The sequence below is a fragment of the Antennarius striatus genome, chromosome 1 (assembly GCF_040054535.1).
Source record: "Antennarius striatus isolate MH-2024 chromosome 1, ASM4005453v1, whole genome shotgun sequence".
In the NCBI taxonomy this organism is placed as follows: Eukaryota; Metazoa; Chordata; class Actinopteri; order Lophiiformes; family Antennariidae; genus Antennarius; species Antennarius striatus.
Window position 1 is genome coordinate 19,019,639 of NC_090776.1, and position 12,946 is coordinate 19,032,584.

The following is a 12,946-nucleotide window of genomic DNA, read 5'->3' on the forward strand; positions in this document are numbered from 1 at the left end:
TGGCGGATGCAAAAGAGGACGGTCACAAATGAAAATGAGAAGCCAGAAATGCACAAATCCCCTCAAGCAGGCGCTTTAAAGCAGCCGGCTCAGCATAAGGTATTCTCTTTGCAGATAATGGCCTTCTTTCCACTCGTAATCAACGTATACAGTAATGCATCGTTTCCCACCAGATTGCAAGAGAAGAATTAGCTCCAATTATTTTAAGTTTTTTCTTAATTACTTTTAGAGCCTGAAGCCGTTCGCTGCAGAAAAGTCGACGCTTCTGAACCGACGGAAAGTTTACAGTCACTCCTTCACACGAGATGACTGACTGTATGGTTCAAACACTTATCAGCCGACTCTGAAACAGCGTTTATGAAGCATCCCGGTCTTTATCTGTGTGCAGACCTCAATGTGATCGCATGGCTAAATGATATTTCTGCAAACACTCATCCCTTAAATTAAAAAAAGGCAGTGGAAATGCGTTTCTGTGGGGGTAATCTTGTGTTCCTGATCTCAATGGGGCATTTATGGGGGGTTTTAAAACTCTAATTATCTCAGCCAATTACAGTATATCAACTTTTAGTGGTCCATTGTATTCCCAATATGCATCAAGTGGACAAATGCGTCTGTAGCGGAGAATATTTATCTGGAATTATGAAGCAAAGAGGCTCAACTTTAAACTTGTGGTGATGAACGTCGTATGCTGACGACCTTCATCTGCTCTGAGTTTATTTTCAGTGACTCATCGTAGATTCACGCAAAAACGAATAACAGCAGCGTTATCACGTCTGCACGGTAACAGGAATCCAATTTACACGATTATTGACAAGTAAAAAAAAGAATGGATTCGTTATTATAGCGCGGATTGAAAACAGGAAGTAAGTTTTACATATAGAATAACATTTTTGCTTTATTGCAGCCAGTCAGTATGGTTCAATGTGTTTGTGTGAGAGCTGATCTTAGATGTTAATGCTTTGCGGCTGTTTTCTTGTAAGTACCACCACCCCTCCCAGAAAATAGACGGGCCCCATCCCACAAAAGCCGTTGGTTCAGTCCCTGACAAACCTGCTAATGTTCTGCAAGGAATGTGCAAATTGCAGAAATGAGTTCAAGTGTGGGCAGAAAACACTTCTGGTACTTAGAACCAGTGATGGAACAAATTTGGTCAAATTGGTAAAGTGCCCAAAGGGAGGAGGGAGATGTTCCTCAGAAAACCAATTCCAAGCTTGGGTGAGCTCAGGATTGTTTGGAAACCCTCCAATCTGGGGGCCGCATTGAACTGCGTGTCAGGCAGAGACTGTTAAATAAGATTAGAATACGGACCCGAGAGCGGCGCAGGTACCTCACAGGACGCTCGTGTCGTGTCAGACCACACTCACTTTTCAGTCGTACATCATCCAGGAGAGTGTTGGTGGAGTGTTACACCAGGCGGCGTGTAAACTCACTGGACAGGTTCACAAACATTAGTGCTTTTTAGTGCCTTGTGAGCACCGTTTGGAACATGTCCTGCTTCCTGCTTTGATTTCTCTCCTCATAGCTCCAATTAGGCCGGGACCGTCTCCTGGAGGGTGGGGGCTGACGACGGATGTGTCAGGGAACGCCGCGATCAAAGAAAGCTGAAGCAAAATGAGGAGAAAGGAGTTTTATTTCACATTCAGCCGGCCGCTGGAAGACTTCTTCTTTTGTTTTTTACAGCTTGGAAGTGTGACTTAAATGGTTAAAATGAAGCGCGTTATCGTCTCCTGGTGAACAGTCCAGTGAGCTAATGTGAGATGTGGAGGCTTGATTTCCCTTTTCTGTACAAGGCCAGCAAATAATTATGAAAGAAATATATAACAGAGGCTGCTTACGACTAGTTCCTCCATCTGAGTGGGTTTAGACGTTGAGTGGGACGGATTTATGTGATCCAGAAAGAATAAAAATAAGAGGAGCTACTGAAATACCCAAAAGTACAGATTTATTCACATATTTTTACGTCCGTTTGAGAGTTTAAACAGACAACTGATGATGTGCTCAGTAATCAGATATATGGAATCCTTAATGGCACACCATAATGAAGTCTGTAGCGTTCCTCAGAATGTTCATACTGGATCAAATCAATACAGATCATTTAAAATTAAAATTAAATTAAAAATACAGGTAAACCTCAGCTTGGGTCGTTAATCTGGGAGACGCAACGTTATTCAAAAAATGACGATAACCACTCCCAGTTCTGTACTGTACTTTATGTACGGATGAATTTTCATGGATATAAATCCATTTTAAGCTTATAAACAACTTTTCTTTTTTAACCCTCGGGGACTCTTTGGGCAATAAATGGGCATTTTTGTTGTAAACATAAACGTTAACATTTATTTGTACGTTTATTTCTATTTAAAAACGACGTATTCAGTATTTTCCGCACTATAAGGCGCACTGGATTATAAGGCGCACCTTAAATGAATGGCGTATCAAAAAAAAATTCATACATAAGGCGCACTGGATTATAAAAGGCATCTGAGAACTCATCTTCAATCAATGGTCTATTTTAAAACTTTTATCATTTATAAGACATGTTGGATTGTAAGAAATAGAGAAAATTAAAGGGTTTTAGGTGCGACTTGTAGTGCGGAAAAAACTGTGATCAGAACAACTTAACTCAGAACGATGTAAACCGAGCTTTAACTTGCAGACTGACATAGGAACTAAAGTCATCCTGTGACATGACATTAGTTCCTACCTGCTACTGTTTACGACAATTCAAGCTAATTTGTTAGCATCCCTGTACAATCGTTAAATATTTAGCTACTACATGGGGTCCTTTGACGGTTCCTGGGATGATTCGGGTCCTGAAAATACAGTTTTGGCTAACAGGAAGTGAATTTGTCATTAAACACGAGGACAGGTGGGATTAACAGGTGGCCTTTCTAACTTTAATGTCCGACTCATTTGGATTGAGACGGATGGGGGGGGGGGGTGAATCCAGGCAGCCGAGTGGAGAGCAGTGCTGTCAGCACATTAGAGCCTCTCTCAATGAACTGTCACTAGTGCACACTAGTGCGCAGCCAAAGTGAAGTTTGATCATAGGTGGCTGCTGTCCTGTCAGACATCCTTAAAAGCAAATGAGGCCTAAGTGCTGCGGAGCCCTGAATGAGGCTGAGATGATAGCTGTGGGGGGGGACAGAGAGGACGTCGGAGCTCCAACCTCCCACGTGTGTGAAGACAATGAGGTGAGGACGACTCCCTCACCCTCCCCTCAACTGACAGGGTGTCAATCTCCCCCATCATCATCCTCATAATTAAGACCAAACTCAGGACAAAGGTCACCAGTCTATGCAAGACTTCACATTTTCAACCAGAATGCACTTTTTTTTTTAAATGTAACAAATTTGAACACATTGAATGAACGCTGTCACCGTCATCACGCCTTTAGTACCAGATTGGATCGTTTTCACTTATTCCTAATCAGAACAGAACCAGAGTAGGAAGCAATTAAAAAAATAATAAGGTGATAAATAATGTGAGTAAAACCTGGTTACTCTTTGTAATCATCAGCTGTTCTCAGTAACGGCTTTAGACTGAATTGAACATGACAAAAACCAGAACCTTAAAGTCTGTGTGGGTTCTGTAAAGTAAGTTATCCTTTTTGGTTTCCAAGATGTTTTATTGTGTTCTTCACATCAGCTATCGTGGCATTCCTGTCCTGCAGACCCTGAACAGAATACATGTGTCCTTTAATTAAACCCTGCTAGTGAAATAAAGCAGGAAAGTTATGCCGTCAAACAAAAAGAATGGAATTAAAATCAATCAACTGACAGAAAAAAATGAATCAAAGCTGCATTTTTAAAAATTTCCTTTCACAGTAAGATAGAAACACGAGGCTTAATTAAAGAAGCAACAAATTTAACAAACTCGGATTTAATCAAAATGAATTTGAGCAACTTCCTCCAAACATTTTGGTGAGTGTTTTTTTTTTCCCGCAAATCTTTGTGAAGTTCAGATGAGTTAAACATGAAGCTGATGAGATAAGGCTTGATTGCAGCTTTTGAAAAACATAATCTGTAATAATTGAGGTTTAATTATTCTGATTAGAGAGCAGACCGCCTTAAATGAAGGTGTGGTTTCTGTGGGAATATGCGGAGCTGCGTGCACACACACATACACACATACACACGTATGTTGGATGAATAACTAACATCCTCTGGAAGCCGCGGCGGGTTTAAAGTCATGTTTACGGGATCCTGAAGCTGCACTTTGGCGCCGCGTGCCGCTTCGCTCCTCCATTAAGGTGAGTGTCTAGGCTCGCGCCGACTGTTCGGCCCAGCGCAGAGGTATTTGGAATACGGCGTGTTCTTATTATCTACATTGGTTGGCCTCTCCCCAAGATGCAAAAAGAGGGCTTTCAGGAGATCCCGCCGGAGCGTGAAAAAGACACAAACAAAGAAATACTCAGACGTAGATTGAACTTTGTTGTTCCCAAACAATTTGTTTGGTGGATGGTAGCGGAATGGAACGTTTTACACTTAAAAAATTTACAAGGTCGATGAGGAAAACATGTACGTTGAAGGCGGGATCATCATTATGGCATTAATAATGTAAACGTTTCTGAAGGCCTGTTGGAGCCCCGGTGCGAGCGCCTCACTCCAGAGCGATGCTTTCCATGTTGACCGTTTAACGGCGAAGTCATTACTGCTCCTGGGGGAGTGTTCCTGCACAGAGAAGCTAACCCAGTTCAAAATCAGCCAACAAAGGACAATGGCAGAGTGGAGACGACGGCCTGTGAGTCCACCCAGCCCCGGCTAAATGCTTTTAACGTCAGCGCTCCTCAGACAGACATCATCCCTGTGCATAAAGTGGATCTGAACTGGGAAAAAGAGCCATTAAGGGCAATTCGACTGCACAAAAGTAGTGTTTGACAGGTCCACTCTCAGCGACAGACGCCCTAATCACCTGGAAAATGTGATACTGTCACGTTAAGGTTACATCATTTTACCCGTCAGCTCCAGCGGCCCATCTGCTCAACGACAACAACACGCATTTCTGTTTTTAAGACACGTCCGTTCAACACCCATTAGTCGTCTGGCGTTTATTTAAAATCAGTTTACTTCATTTTTTACCTCTTATTAGAGCATTTTCTGTTTTAAAGCTTCAAATCAAAACTCTTATTTCCTGATCCTCAGAAAAAAAAAGAGAAGAAAAAACCCTCAAATTTTCATCTCCAGCGCAGTTCAGATGACAATTATGACAGCCCAGGTTTAATCAGAGAATCGGGTAGTTCATTTTCTCAATGTCAACATGAAACCTTGTCAAAAAATGAATTCTGTCTTTCTCTGGGGAGATAAGCAGGCTCCAGTGCACCGGCTCATTCACAGGAGAAAAAACTTTCAGGTCACAAGGCAGCGACTTGCATGTTTTCTTATTTTTTTCCATCCTCCCCCTCTCCTTTTTTTTCTAAAAACCACCCAAGAAGAGATTAATCATGAAGGGAAAACTCAACTTCACCCTCTAGCTGCAGGTCACAGTTCTTATTTCGTGTGGAATTGGCTTTCGGAAAGCAGAAGGCCTGCCCAGGGGGCAGGGACCTGATATGAGAGGAATTTGAGAATGAAGCAGAGGGGATTGATTAGCCCACTTCATATCCCACACTCCGTAAGCACAGTCCAGCCGCAATCTAACACACCGCTGAGCTGAATAGACAAGAGAAATTGGATTCCTTCCTAATATTTAACCTTCAAGTCGGCTCTAACAGCTGTTGATGGGTCGCTCCAGCAGGTAGCTCACAAGAGCACTTCTTACACGTTACACCAGGAGAGAACGGCAAAGTGGGAACGTGACCACGTCTACGGAGGTTATTCAATTACGGTATAAGGGAGGAGAGAGCAGTCGGGCTATTGGAGCGTCATCTGCATGTGATTTTACACCTCTGCTCGTCTGAACAGGTGGCGCGTGCATGCGTGTTTCAGGTGCACACGCCACCGGAAGACGGGTCAACACGTATACAATGATCCCTCGTGACTCACGGTTTATGCGTTCCAGGGAGCACACGTGAAAAATGAAATCCGCGATGTAGCAACAAACTATTTATTTTAATATTTACGGTAAACGTTAATGAACTTATATTAAACCACCTTATACAGTAATGCCTCAGAGTATCAGAGCGTTGTGAAGGTAATACAGATAGAAGGTGGTTTAATATCAGTACAGGGAGGGTTCATAAACATTTAAATTACCATAGATAATAAAATAAATAGTTTTGTCACTATATCGTGGAATTTCGTTTTTGCGGGTGGTTCCCGGAACGCATTAACCGCAAGAAATGAGGGATAACTGTATATTCAGCGCTATAAGGCATCCCTGAAAGCCTTTAATTTTCTCAAAAACCAACAGTTCACTTTATAATCCAGTCTGCCTTATTTGTGAAACAAGTTTTGAAATAGGCCATTCATTGAAGGTGCACCTTATAATCAGATGCACCTTATAATCCAGTTTGAATCCAGTTATAGTGCGGAAAATACTGTGCTGTATCTATATTACCTTTTCCCACACTATGACAGACAGTATTTACTACACAGAAGTGCGATGCGTTCCGTGAGTCAGAATACAGCACACACAAGGATGCTGTCAGCGAATAGCATGCGCGTACGGTGTCACGTGACTACCAACTAAAAATCCACGATGAGGTGGAGCAAGTGCATCTTGAAGCGCGAATTGGCGAGGGATTACTGTATCAACATACACACATTTAATGCTACAGAAATGGATAACATCCGGCTTTAATGTCGTACTTTGATGTCGGTCTTCTTCGCGGACGTATTTTAGACTTGGAGGGAAAAATTGCGTTTTTATTCTTTCGAGTGTCTTTTTTAGCAGCAGATGGGGGAACAAAGAGAGATGGAATCACTTCATTTTTCAAATCCATATCAATGTATGAAAATATGAAGAGCTGACTGACAAATGGTCGGGCTCAGCAACAAGCGTGACCATATTAGGCACCAATGAATATTTAGTGTTTTCATCCGCGGCCGGTTTGACGGCGTTCACCCCCGTCTCTGCTGCCAGGCTTTTGGGAAGTGTTGATAAAAGATCAGGATGTCATCAGGCTATTTCCTCAAGTCATTAAGCCATGCAGTTTATTCTAAGTAAAGTGTTTCCCATTTGAATGGGCACATTAGTGAATGTTTTATGATAATTAAGAGCTCCAGTCGCAGAATTGCTGGATCAGATTCATTAGTAGAGTCGCACATTTTATATTAGTACCTCATTCGGTTCCGGAGCTGCAGCGACGCCTGATGACACGCATCTTTACCCCCCCCCTCACAACGATGACAGGGAATTTAAATACTGAGCCTCTGTGATGAGAGAGGGCGTGTTCTAAAACCTCAGAATGTGTCTGAAAGACGTGGATTTAAAGCAAATTTAGCTGATTTCGTGATCCAAAGGGAATCCAATCGGTTTATTTTCAGATTTTAAAATAAACTGTTATCTTTGGTCAATTATTCCGTTCAGTTTCTTCCTGAATCCAGGAGCCTTCTGTTATCTGCTATGTTAGCATTATTTGCTAATGCAGGAGGAGGGAGGGAGAAAAAGAAAACACATTAGACGACGTTCCTTAAAATAAACCCACTTTTTAAAAGACCGATCCTGAATCCTGCTGAGGACTTTATTTGGGAATCTTCCCTGCATCTTGAGCCGGGCTCACAGAAGCAAACAAAACAAACGTGTAACCGGCTGTCCCGTGTTCCTTGACACGCCGACTATTGACCAATTCACTGGGGAGCCCATGCAGGGGCCACAGAACTCCACTCACAACACAAATTAATTGGGAAAAATAACTAATTCTGACATTCCCTGAAGAGTCTCTTTCATCTTATAAATAGTGGCTGCAAACTTGAGCGTTTTTGCTTCAGCAACACGACAGTGCAGATGATAGGATTTGTTTGGCTGGACCCCCAGGGGCCCGGCGTGACAAAGAACACTTGTTCAGCAACGGCGTGCGCCGGTCCCTACACGGGCCTGCGCCTGTGCCCCACGTCACCCAGAAACCTGCTCCATTTGCATTCCGCCTCTCCAGACGCCGGGCCACAAAGTCTGGGGGATACGGCGTCCCGGAGACGGGGGCTGGCGCATAAATTAGTCGTTTCACCCCCTTCTCTATCCTCCCACAGCTGCTCCTCCCTTCCTCCCTATTTGTCCCGTGGCTTCATCCCATCACGCTTTACGCAGAGAGAATCCAACTTTAAAGTTCCCCCATCTAATTACGATCTGTATTTACTTTCCCGGGGCGGCTGCTGTGTGATCCGGCATATCGGCTTTTTTTTTTAAGTCCCGAAGTCGATGTTTAATTCAGCATCGAATGAATCCTGTGGAATAATAAAACAGCAGTGTGAAATAAAGTTACGCCACAACGTGTACATCAAATATGAGCTGGGCTTTCCTCTCTCAGCCAATCTTTATTGGTTTATCCTTTAATTTGTTACCTATTCCGTATGATAGCACGTTTTTACAGCAGTTTAATTATTTTATCTGCAGCTATGCTAATGTTTAACATTATATACTGTATATACCACGACCCGAGGATCCATGCAGCTGAACTGGACGACTTAGAAAGCAGCTTGGAGTAGTAAGCAGCTAACAGTAGTTAGCAGCGACGAGTAGTTAGCAGCAACTTAGCAATTTCATCAGCACCAATAATGCTTGAACACTAAAGAGACCATAATTTAGCCTTGAGGATCCGTGCTGCCCAACATGGAAGACACAGTTTGCAGCTAATAGCAGCTGAGGCAAGGACCAGTTAGCAGATAGAATTAGTTTGCAGATAGGAGCAGTTAGGAGCAGTTAGGAGCAGTTAGGAGCAGTTAGGAGCAGTTAGGAGCAGTTAGGAGCAGTTAGGAGCAGTTAGGAGCAGTTAGGAGCAGTTAGGAGCAGTTAGGAGCAGTTAGGAGCAGTTAGGAGCAGTTAGGAGCTCCCAACTGCTATTTAGTTAGCAGCTTGCATTGGGGACAGTTTACAGCTAGAAGCAGTTAGCTGCTAGGAGTAGTTAGGAACTAGTAGCAGTTTGCAGCTAGCAGTCTGCAGCTAACAGCAGTTAGCAGCTAGTAGCAGTTTGCAGCTAGCAGCAGTTAGCAGGTAGTAGCAGTTGGCAGCTAATAGCAGTTAGCAGCTAGCAGTTTGCACCGAACTAGGAAGAGACGGCACACTTTGGAGCCATTTATCATGTGATTACAGGAAGTGATCAGCCATCACATGACAGGGAAGGTAAGTGGGTGTGGCCGCGTCGCCAGTGTTCCCAGTGTTCCCAGTGTTCCCAGTGGCGTTCAGAACACCCCTCACCTGTCCTGTGAAAGGAAACATTCTCTTTGTCTGAAGCTTCGTGTCTGTTTCACACACTAAACGGCGTCCTGATGGTCACACCTCAGACGTTTGACGTTATTTGTTGTCGTAGTTTTCAATAAATCAATAATTGAATTCCTGCGTTGCCTCCTGTCGGCGGGCGGGGCTTTGAGCCGGTCAGGACTCCATCTAATGGGAATAAAACGAGGACAGAAGGCCGTTGTGATGTCGACTCTTTCAAACGCCCACACACACACACGCACACACACACACACACACACACACACACACACACACACACACACACACACACACACACACACACACACTCCATCCTCGCCTCCCAGACAGCCACACTCTTCATCAACACGTCAAACGCGATCATTAATTGATCCTTCTCAGTGAAACTTCACATTCCCATGACACATTTTACAATTTTTTTCCGTCTTATTAAATATGATTTTAAAGCTCTTTACTACATCCGACTTCCACTTCATCCAAACGCGCCATCTAATTTTTCATTTGCTTTTGTACATGATATAAGACATCAAGTCAATAATTTATTAAATTACTTTTCCCATTCATTTTCTTCTATCTATAATTGATCTCTCCAGTTGAAATTCTGTTGTTCCTCTTACTCAGCCAGTCTGCTGAGAGGCTGCGTGACATCACTGCGAACAGCGAAGACCTCCCCACAGCCTCATGGGAAAACACACACATGTACACACACATGTACACACACACACACACACACACACACACACACACACACACACACACACACACACACACAAAGGAAACAAGTGTGTCTGGCTTGGGATATACATGCTGTAAAAAAACAATTTAATAGTCTTTTTAAAAAATATTATTCCTTTTATTAATTATGCGTCTCCTTTGGACAAACATGAAATATGAAAACAGACGTGTGTGTGTGTGTGTGTGTGTGTGTGTGTGTGTGTGTGTGTGTGTGTGTGTGTGTGTGTGTGTGTGTGTGTGTGTGTGTGTGTGACTGATTGAAAGCAGCTACTGTTAATTAACATTAATAAATTACAAATTCGATGACGATGACGCCCTTAATTTGACAGATGAACTCTAAACTCACCTGCTGTCGTTTCCATCAGTTTGTGGATGTCGTGAAGGAGAAACACCTCCGTTCAACATCGCTCCTCCAGGAGATTCTGTCAGAATTTACAAAGGAGAGAGGAAACGGGTCTGACTGCCTCCTGGTTCTCATGAAGACAGGGTACCGGACCGGTTCTGGATCTGTTCCTTAAATGCTCGCTGAGCAGGTATGTCCATCTGCTCACTCATGCTAACAAGGCTGTTAACGCCTCAGACAGGTTGTCCACCTCTAAAGACTTAAGAGATTATTACACCCGGTTCAAAGCGGTGATGTATTGTAATTGCCAGTGTTCATGTGTTTGTCTGTCCGTCTGTTAGTCCACCAAATGTCTTCACAACCGTGCAGATAGAAAGATGAAACAAAAAGAACATTACTCAGGCAGCAAAGAGAATGAAAATGAGATGATGACCTTGACCTTGAGAAAACTAGGTCAACGTACACTCAGGAACCGGATAAGATTGAAAGACGAGGGAGAAGAAGGCCAGTGTGAGCAAGACCATAGATCAAAGCATTAGCTTTCATCTACCTATGCACTACCTTTGATCTATGGTCAAAGCTAGTGCATAACCCTGGACTAGTCATGTACTACTTTCAGGGTACCCTGACCTACCCTTGAAGTAGGTCAGGCGATGTTCCAGATGTTCCGGTCTCTGCCTTGTTTTACATTGCAGCGTTGTCCTGAGTTGAAAAGATCATTTTTGCACTTTCGAGGCTCACAAATAGAGGACACTGCTTTTCAGCTCGCCAAGGTTTGGACCAAAGAATGGAGTCTTTCTTTCTTCCTAAATGACCTTAAGATTATGTTATCCTGATCTCCAGAGTCAGCCATGGCCTGTATAGATCCTTTGATGCTACACCTGAGCACATATGACCAAGGAAAGCTCATCTGGGAGGGGACTAACGTGTTCCACATCTAACGCTACGTTCGCTAAGTTTTAGACAAACTATGATGAAGGATGAAGGGTTGTAAACCCACTGCACTGAGATATACCAAGATGATTAAACTAACCAAAAGCAAAGGTTATCTCGCCACCAGAAGCTGCCACGCAGCTTTTCATGGAGCAAACGCGTTTGGCCGACACATGATAAGATGCATTAGCAGATGAGTGGAAGTAGCAATCATTAAAATGCTGCCATGGCAACGCTTTGATTAAAGTCAAGAGTGCTAAAACCTGAATTTACAATTCACAGTCATGTGCTGCCCTGGGTGGTCTGGAAATGTAACCCAAAGCAGGTGGCTAGCTGGTTGCTAGCTGGTGGGTAGCTTATCAGTAGCTGGTGGCTAGCAGGCGCTGGTGGCGGTGACGGCTGATGTCTCTGCTGGGACTAAAAAGGCTGATTAAATGAAGTTGGCACATGATCGCAGCACCGGGCTTACCAACATAACCTCTGTCGCTGAAGCATAATTAGCATGGGTAATGGTGCGTTACCAGTTAACGGATTATCTTAACATGTATTAACCATGACTTGACGAATATAAACCAGCAAGTTGAAGTGCCTGTCACTGATCCGGGTGAACGTCGGGTAATATTCAGAGTGAGATATTTTCTATCTGAACCCTGCCAGAGCTCCGGTGACAAGCGGAGAACAAAGGTCTGAGAACAGACTTCAAAAATTGCTCTATAATTAAATGTTTACATAATTCGATGGTTCATTTTAAAATTCAAGTGCTTCACTGAAGCAATTTCCTCTCCCTAATTACAATTTCCTCCCAGCCTGACATTTACAATGCAATCTTCAGATCTTTGGAAATGTGTTTTTGATTTATTACTTCTGCCTTCTTCACAGCAGTTAGCGATGAGAAATTAGTTTATAAAATAAGAGGCGTATTATCCGAGCCTTTGACCTGCACAGCTGACTCATTATTGTGTGTCAGGGACGAGCTGAACATTTCTGACAAGCATGTAGAAGAGGAGCAGATCAGAGGAAGAATTGTGGTGTTTCAGTTCCCCCAAAAATGCCTCCATGATATTGAAATGAACCGCGGGGACATCAAACATCTCCGACTGCGACGCTTTCCGAGGGAAGACAGACAAAGTGATCTGATGCCATCTGAGACTCGGCAGCGGTGAGGATCACAATGCAGCTAAGTCGACACGCCGGTGATTATTCATGGCACTGATGCTCATTATCCTGGAGAGAACCAACGACGGTTTCTCTCTCGTGGGAAGTGAACAGCTAGGAGCTCTAACCTCTGCCAAAACAATCGCCCTACGCATTTCTCTCGGCGTGCGGAACCAACGGAGGGCTGGGAGGATGCAGACGTCTCCATCTCCCTCGGGTGTAATCTGACTTAGATAAATATTTGCCATGCGGTCGGAACATCACACAGAAACTATTGTGATGCTCTTGTGAGCCTGGCGGTGATTGCTTTACTCTGCGGCGGAGATGGATTTTAGCCTTCAAGTGACTTTTGCTTTAAATGGCCTTCCTTCGCTAAAACATCCCCAACCACCGGGCGTGATGCGCAGCCGGAAAAAGGATGGAAATCAATTTTTAAAAAATCAATGGGAAAATAAAGGAAAACTC